Here is a 6,981-nt window from a genome sequence, read left to right as displayed (position 1 = left end):
CCATCCTTCTCCTGAACTCAAGCATCCCCTCAGGCAAAATTCCCTAGTGTTCCATTCCAACCCATAAGTATCCTCTGCTCCCCGTCTCTGTACTGTTAACCCCCTCTCTGTCTATCTGTAATTCTAAATGACTGTTATTATGTTTATAACTGCTCCATTATCTTATGCCATGTGTACCATGAGTAATTCCAGGTGCGTCTTCGGTTGCACTTTGTGAATAAAGCTGATTCTGATTCTATCGGCTTTCTCACTATTACACTCCTTCTCTTTCTCCTTCAGTCTTTTCACACTTTCACTTTGTCTTTCAGTTTCCCAAAATGTTCCTTTCAGGTGAAAGCCTAAGGTCTAATGTCTTATCTGCACCGAAACTAACTAGCTTGAGGGAAAAGTATTTGGCCATGTTGTATTTATTCAGATGATTTATATTGTACTCCTCCACAGCAGGATCCCTTCTGGTCCTCCTCTTCTATCTACAGGATCTTCTAAAAAAAATAGCATATTGTGATAAAGTTCATTATTTTCTGTAATGTACTGATAAACATTAGACTTTCATATATTTTAGATTCATTACACACAACTGAAGTAGTTCCAAGCCTTTTATTGTTTTAATATTGATGATTTTGACATACAGCTTATAAAAACCCAAAATTCCTATCTCAAAAAATTAGCATATTTCATCCGACCAATAAAATAAAAGTGTTTTTAAAACAAAAAAAGTCAACCTTCAAATAATTATGTTCAGTTATGCACTCAATACTTGGTCGGGAATCCTTTTGCAGAAATGACTGCTTCAATACGGCGTGGCATGGAGGCAATCAGCCTTTAGCACTGCTCCGGTGTTCTGGAGGCCCAGGATGCTTCGATAGTGGCCTTAAAGGGAAGGTTCAGGGAGGGGATTAAAAAAATAAAAATAAATTTCCACTTACCTGGGGCTTCCTCCAGCCCGTGGCAGGCAGGAGGTGCCCTCGCCACCGCTCCGCAGGCTCCCGGTGGTCTCCGGTGCCCGACCCGACCTGGCCAGGCCGGCTGCCAGGTCGGGCTCTTCTGCGCTCCATTTCCTGGGACTTCTGCGTCCCACGCCGGCGCGCTGACGTCATCGGACGTCCGCCGGGCTCTACTGCGCATGCGCAGTAGTTCTGCGCATGCGCAGTACAGCCCAGCGGACGTCCGATGACGTCAGCGCGCCGGCGTGGGACGCAGAAGTCCCAGGAAATGGAGCGCAGAAGAGCCCGACCTGGCAGCCGGCCTGGCCAGGTCGGGTCGGGCACCGGAGACCACCGGGAGCCTGCGGAGCGGCGGCGAGGGCACCTCCTGCCTGCCACGGGCTGGAGGAAGCCCCAGGTAAGTGGAAATTTATTTTTATTTTTTTAATCCCCTCCCTGAACCTTCCCTTTAAGCTCATCCAGAGTGTTGGGTCTTGCGTTTCTCAACTTTCTCTTCACAATATCCCACAGATTCTCTATGGGGTTCAGGTCAGGAGAGTTGGCAGGCCAATTGAGCACAGTAATACCATGGTCAGTAAACCATTTACTAGTGGTTTTGGCACTGTGAGCAGGTGCCAGGTCGTGCTGAAAATGAAATCTTCATCTACATAAAGCTTTTCAGCAGATGGAAGCATGAAGTGCTCCAAAATCTCCTGATAGCCAGCTGCATTGACCCTGCCCTTGATAAAACACAGTGGACAAACACCAGCAGCTGACATGGCATCCCAGACCACCACTGACTGTGGGTACTTGACACTGGACTTCAGGCATTTTGGCATTTCCCTCTCCCCAGTCTTCCTCCAGACTCTGGCACTTTGATTTCTGAATGACATGTAAAAGTTGCTTTGGACCACTGAGCAACAGTCCAGTGCTGCTTCTCTGTAGCCCAGGTCAGGCACCTCTGCCGCTGTTTCTGGTTCAAAAGTGGGTTCATGCTTCCATCTGCTGAAAAGCTTTATGGAGATGAAGATTTCATTTTTCAGCATGACCTGGCACCTGCTCACAGTGCCAAAACCACTGGTAAATGGTTTACAGACCATGGTATTACTATGCTCAATTAGCCTGCCAACTCTCCTGACCTGAACCCCATAGAGAATCTGTGGGATATTGTGAAGAGAAAGTTGAGAGACGCAAGACCCAACACTCTGGATGAGCTTAAGGCCGCTATTGAAGCATCCTGGGCCTCCATAACACCTGAGCAGTGCCACATGCTGATTGCCTCCATGCCACGCCGCATTGAAGCAGTCATTTCTGCAAAAGGATTCCCGACCAAGTATTGAGTGCATAACTGCACATAATTATTTGAAGGTTGACTTTTTTGTTTTAAAAACACTTTTATTTTATTGGTCGGATTAAATATGCTATTTTTTTGAGATTTTCAAGAGATTGAGGTTTTCATGAGCTGTATGCCAAAATCATCAATATTAAAAGAATAAAAGGCTTGAACTACTTTCGAACTACTTCAGTTGTGTGTAATGAATCTAAAATATATGAAAGTCTAATGTTTATCAGTACATTACAGAAAATAATTAACTTTATCACGATATGCTAATTTTTTTAGAAGATCCTGTATAGTATATGATATCTTGGCACAAAGTCAACCAAGTGTTTACTGTAGTGTGTAGCCAAAATTTTGGAATTTCGTGTTTCCTTAAATACGGATATGAATATTGCCACTATGACACAAATTTGTAATTTCATAATTGCCATACAAACCGTAATTCGGAATTCCGTAAGCAAAATTTCTGTTTTGTAAATTCGTGTTTAACGCGAAATTTCGTAATTTCATGTTTTCTGTAGAAACAAAGTTATTTTAGTTACGTAAATAGCCATAATTTAGTTTCTAATAGTAATTATGCACATTTAGGTAATGACTAAACTCAGGAAAGTCACTCATTGATTGCAATTACTGATAATGCAAAGGCCTCTGCACATGCTGTCACTTTAAATGTATCAGGAGGCTCTATCTGCAGCCACTTCTAAGACAGGTGCTCTTTGCCATGGTGCACTTAGAGGTCATGATGAGACACTTGGTTTTGGACCTTGCTATATCTGATAGTGCAAAGTTCCCAGCTTGTGCTGTCACTTTAAAGAGAATCTGTATTGTTAAAATCGCACAAAAGTAAACATACCAGTGCGTTAGGGGACATCTCCTATTACCCTCTGACACAATTTCGCCGCTCCTCGCTGCATTAAAAGTGGTTAAAAACTGTTTTAAAAAGTTTGTTTATAAACAAACAAAATGGCCACCAAAACAGGAAGTAGGTTGATGTACAGTATGTCCACACATAGAAAATACATTCATACACAAGCAGGCTGTATACAGCCTTCTTTTTGAATCTCAAGAGATTATTTGTGTGTTTCTTTCCCCCTGTTCTCATGCACTGAAGTTTCAGGCTGCTTGTTTCTTCCTGCAAACAGCTTTGCCCTTGTCTGTAATTCTTCAGTATGTGAAAGCCCAGCCAGCTCAGAGGACGATTTATCCAGCTTGTAAAAGATAAGAGAGAAGAGAGAAGCTGCTCTAATCCTAAATAACACACAGGCAGTGTGCATACAGGGGCCTGGAAGGGGGAGTTCATAGCAGAACCACAACACTGAAGAACTTGGCAGCCTTCCAGACACAGGCTGACAAGTCTGACAAGAAAGAGATAAGTTGATTTATTACAGAGATGGTGATAGTAGAACGTGCTGCAGTAAGCCAGAACACATTAGAATAGCTTTTTGAACTTGTAGGATGATAAAAAACAGAATGCAATTTTTGTTACGGAGTCTCTTTAAATGCATGCAGTCACTTCTAAGACAGGTGCTCTTTGCCAAGGTGCACTTAGCATTCATGCATGCTGAGACACTTGGTTTTCGGCCTTGCAATATCTGATAATGCAAAAGTCCCTGCACAAGCTGTTGCTTTAAATGTATCAGGAGGCTCTACCTGCAGCCACTTCTAAGACAGGTGCTCTTTGTCAAGGTACACTTATATCTTAATATCTGATAATGCAAAGGTACCTGCAAGTGCTGTCGCTTTAAATGTATCAGGAGGCTCTGGACTTGAACACAATTTTGAGAACGGACGAATTTCTGAAAATTCTGATTTGTTTGTGTTACATAAACGATCGTAATTACAAAAAAACTATTGTAATTACAAAATGTCCCATAAATGCGAAATTTTTGTAAAATTCTCAAAATTTCAATTACAGCCATAATCGTAATTTCGCAAATTACATGAAATTTCACATAATCGTAATTAGGTCATTATGCTCATCACTAGTTTAGTGGGACAACCATTCTGAAGTATTGATTTGGATGATAGGACTTTATTGTATGTGTGTGCCTTCCCTATGTCCCCTTGTAAAAATAAAGTGCATGAGTGTTAAGTTGTTACTTGGCTGGGGCCCATTTGAGATATTGCATATAGCATCAAGTTTGTCATCTAACACATGACTCATCAGGGGTTATGAGTCATGTTTTAGGTGACAAAACGAATTGGGCGGAGTCTCTGACGTCGTGTGTACACCAGAAACCAACATCTACTTTGCCGGTCTGACCGGAAGACCATTAGGAGGAGGGCCTGCGGACAAAAAATTGATGCCTGTAATCCTAGGAAAAGAATGTGAGTGTTTTTTTTAATAAAACTGTGATTTTATTATACATGTTGCACAATGAAAGTTATTATTGCTCTGAGGTACAAAGTGAAAGAAATTGCTTGAAGAATTGGCGATTGGAAAAGTGCTTGCTTGAGGAGCCCATTGAATGCCTCACAGGCGTGATATGAACATTGTGGTAGTGGTCCGACAGATTTGATGAGTCACTGACAAATGTGTGTTGGTGGCAGTGTCTTCTTTGAATAATGAGTGCTGAAAAGGAGAACTGTTGTATATGTTACGGCCAGAACCCGAAGTTTGGCCACTTCTAGTTCTGGCCGGCCACTTCGGGTTCTGGCCGGCCAATGTGCGAAGTGGCCGCTGCGCTGCGGCCAATGTGAGGAATGGAATGAATCCTGTAACATTCATGTATATTCTGGCCCCAGCGCAGCGGCCAAACCTATCGCAACTTAGTTATTTTAATGAAATTAAGCCGGCGGCTTTTTCTCTGCCTCTTTCTCTCTCCTCCCCCCCGCCTCTCTCTCCTTCTCTTATTATTGGCAGCACTACGTGTCCCCCTCCAGAGTCGTTCGTCGCACCAGGGAAGCCTGCCGTTCCTGCAGAGCGGGGTGCTGGCAGAAGCGATGTCTGCAGCCTCCCCGCTCTGCTCTCCCTGGCGCGACGAACGACTCTGAAGGGGGGACACGTAGTGCTGCCCATAATAAGAGAAGGAGAGAGAGGCGGGGAGAGGAAGGAGAGAGAGAGAGGCAGAGAAAAAGCCGGCGGCTTCATCTGTTTCATTGCCGCCGGCTTAATTTTATTAAAATAACTAAGTTGCGATACGTTTGGCCGCTGCGCTGCGGTCAGAATATACATGAATGTTACAGGATTCATTCCATTCCTCACATTGGCCGCAGCGCAGCGGCCACTTCGCGCATTGGCCGGCCAGAACCCGAAGTGGCCGGCCAGAACTAGAAGTGGCCAAACTTCGGGTTCTGGCCTTAACATATACATCTTTGAGGCAGGAACGGGCAGAGGCAGAGGCGCGAGAGGCTCCAGCCTCAGGGTGCAGTGTAGGAGGGGACGCACAACTCACCTAGCTATCATTCCCCTATTCTGTTTGATGCAGAGAGAAATAAAAATAACTAGAGATTGAGGTGTTGGGGGATCTGGGGTGCATCTTAGTCTAATAGCAATCAGTGTTTGATGGCTGGGGTGGGAGGGATAAAGGGGCGCACATTGGTGTCTCAGCCTTGGGTGCTGGAGGACCTTGTACCGGTGTGGTGTCTGATTTAGCTACTTCGTCTGATTTAGCTACCTGTAGCTAAATCAGACAGCACAGTGTGTCCGGAAAAGCTACCCTGTCTGAATTAGCTACAATGGCAAAAAACAAACCCTGTGTATATGCTGCATAATGTTGTTTGCCCTTGAGTGATAGGTTACAGATCTTTATTATGTAATAATTATTATGTTGGATATGAAATAGCCAATGTATTGTTATTCTAGTTCAGCTCGTTCTTCTTATTATTATTAATATTGTTATTATTAGCGCTCCCCATTTTCTATACGCCACGCCTCCCACAGTTTTAGGGGTACAAGCGCCAAACTTTCTACACTTATTCGTCCTGTAGCGAAGTATATTGCTTGTGCTTTAATAAGCGATCCCACCCTCCGTGTCCCTGCGGCGGACCCTGGAAGACCCCTTTTTCCGTGTTGACTTTGACAGGGAAAAATTTTAAATCACTGCCACTCGTACAGTTTTGAAGCTACACTCCCCAAACTCGGACCACATATTGTAGGTGTAACCCCAAATAAAAATATGTATTTTGGGGGGGGTCACCCTGAAGTGGGCGGAGCTACCAGCGGCCAATGAAAATTTGAAGTTACATTCACCAAACTTGGGTCATTTGTTAATGGAGTGAAGCTGAAACATTTTGTCACATTTTGGGGACCCCCAAAAGTGGGCAGAGCCATAATCAACCAATCAGATTTTCCCTGTTGACTTCAATGAGAAAATGTAAACAGCTGTAATTCTCACTGTATTAAAGCCAGAGTTCCCAGACTTGGCACACTGGGTCACTGGGTGACTGGGGTTAAAATTTGGCAAGGTGGGCGGAGCCACATACAGCCAATCAGACACATAGCCAACATCCTGTGGTTTCTTCAGAAACGACACCATCTAGTTAATATTATTATTGGTGCCCCCGCCCCCCCATTTTCTATACGCTACTCCTCCTACAGTTTCAGGCTTCTTGCACACTGCAAGCGATTCCGATTCAGATTCCGCTTTTTAATCAGTTTTTACCTCCGATTCAGATTCTGATTTGCAGTGTGCAGGGAGCAAACTGCAAATCTGAATCTGAAGTAAAAACAGATTAAAAAGCGGAATCTGAATCTGAATTGCTTGCAGTGTGCAAGAA

General features: G+C 43.9%; 1 long non-coding RNA gene across 1 annotated transcript in view; it reads left to right on the top strand.

Annotated features, from left to right (window-relative positions):
- Positions 1 to 4,494: 4,494 nt before the first annotated feature.
- Positions 4,495 to 6,981, top strand: part of LOC137543959 (uncharacterized) — a 66,265-nt gene continuing 63,778 nt past the window's right edge. Inside the window, exon 1 of the long non-coding RNA XR_011025676.1 lies at positions 4,495 to 4,590. This is a non-coding gene — a long non-coding RNA (uncharacterized lncRNA). The remainder of the gene's footprint in view (positions 4,591 to 6,981) is intronic.

The sequence above is a fragment of the Hyperolius riggenbachi genome, chromosome 2 (assembly GCF_040937935.1).
Source record: "Hyperolius riggenbachi isolate aHypRig1 chromosome 2, aHypRig1.pri, whole genome shotgun sequence".
Taxonomy (NCBI): Eukaryota; Metazoa; Chordata; class Amphibia; order Anura; family Hyperoliidae; genus Hyperolius; species Hyperolius riggenbachi.
The sequence above is the reverse complement of the archived record's forward strand: the minus strand, read 5'-3'. Positions and strand labels throughout refer to the sequence as shown.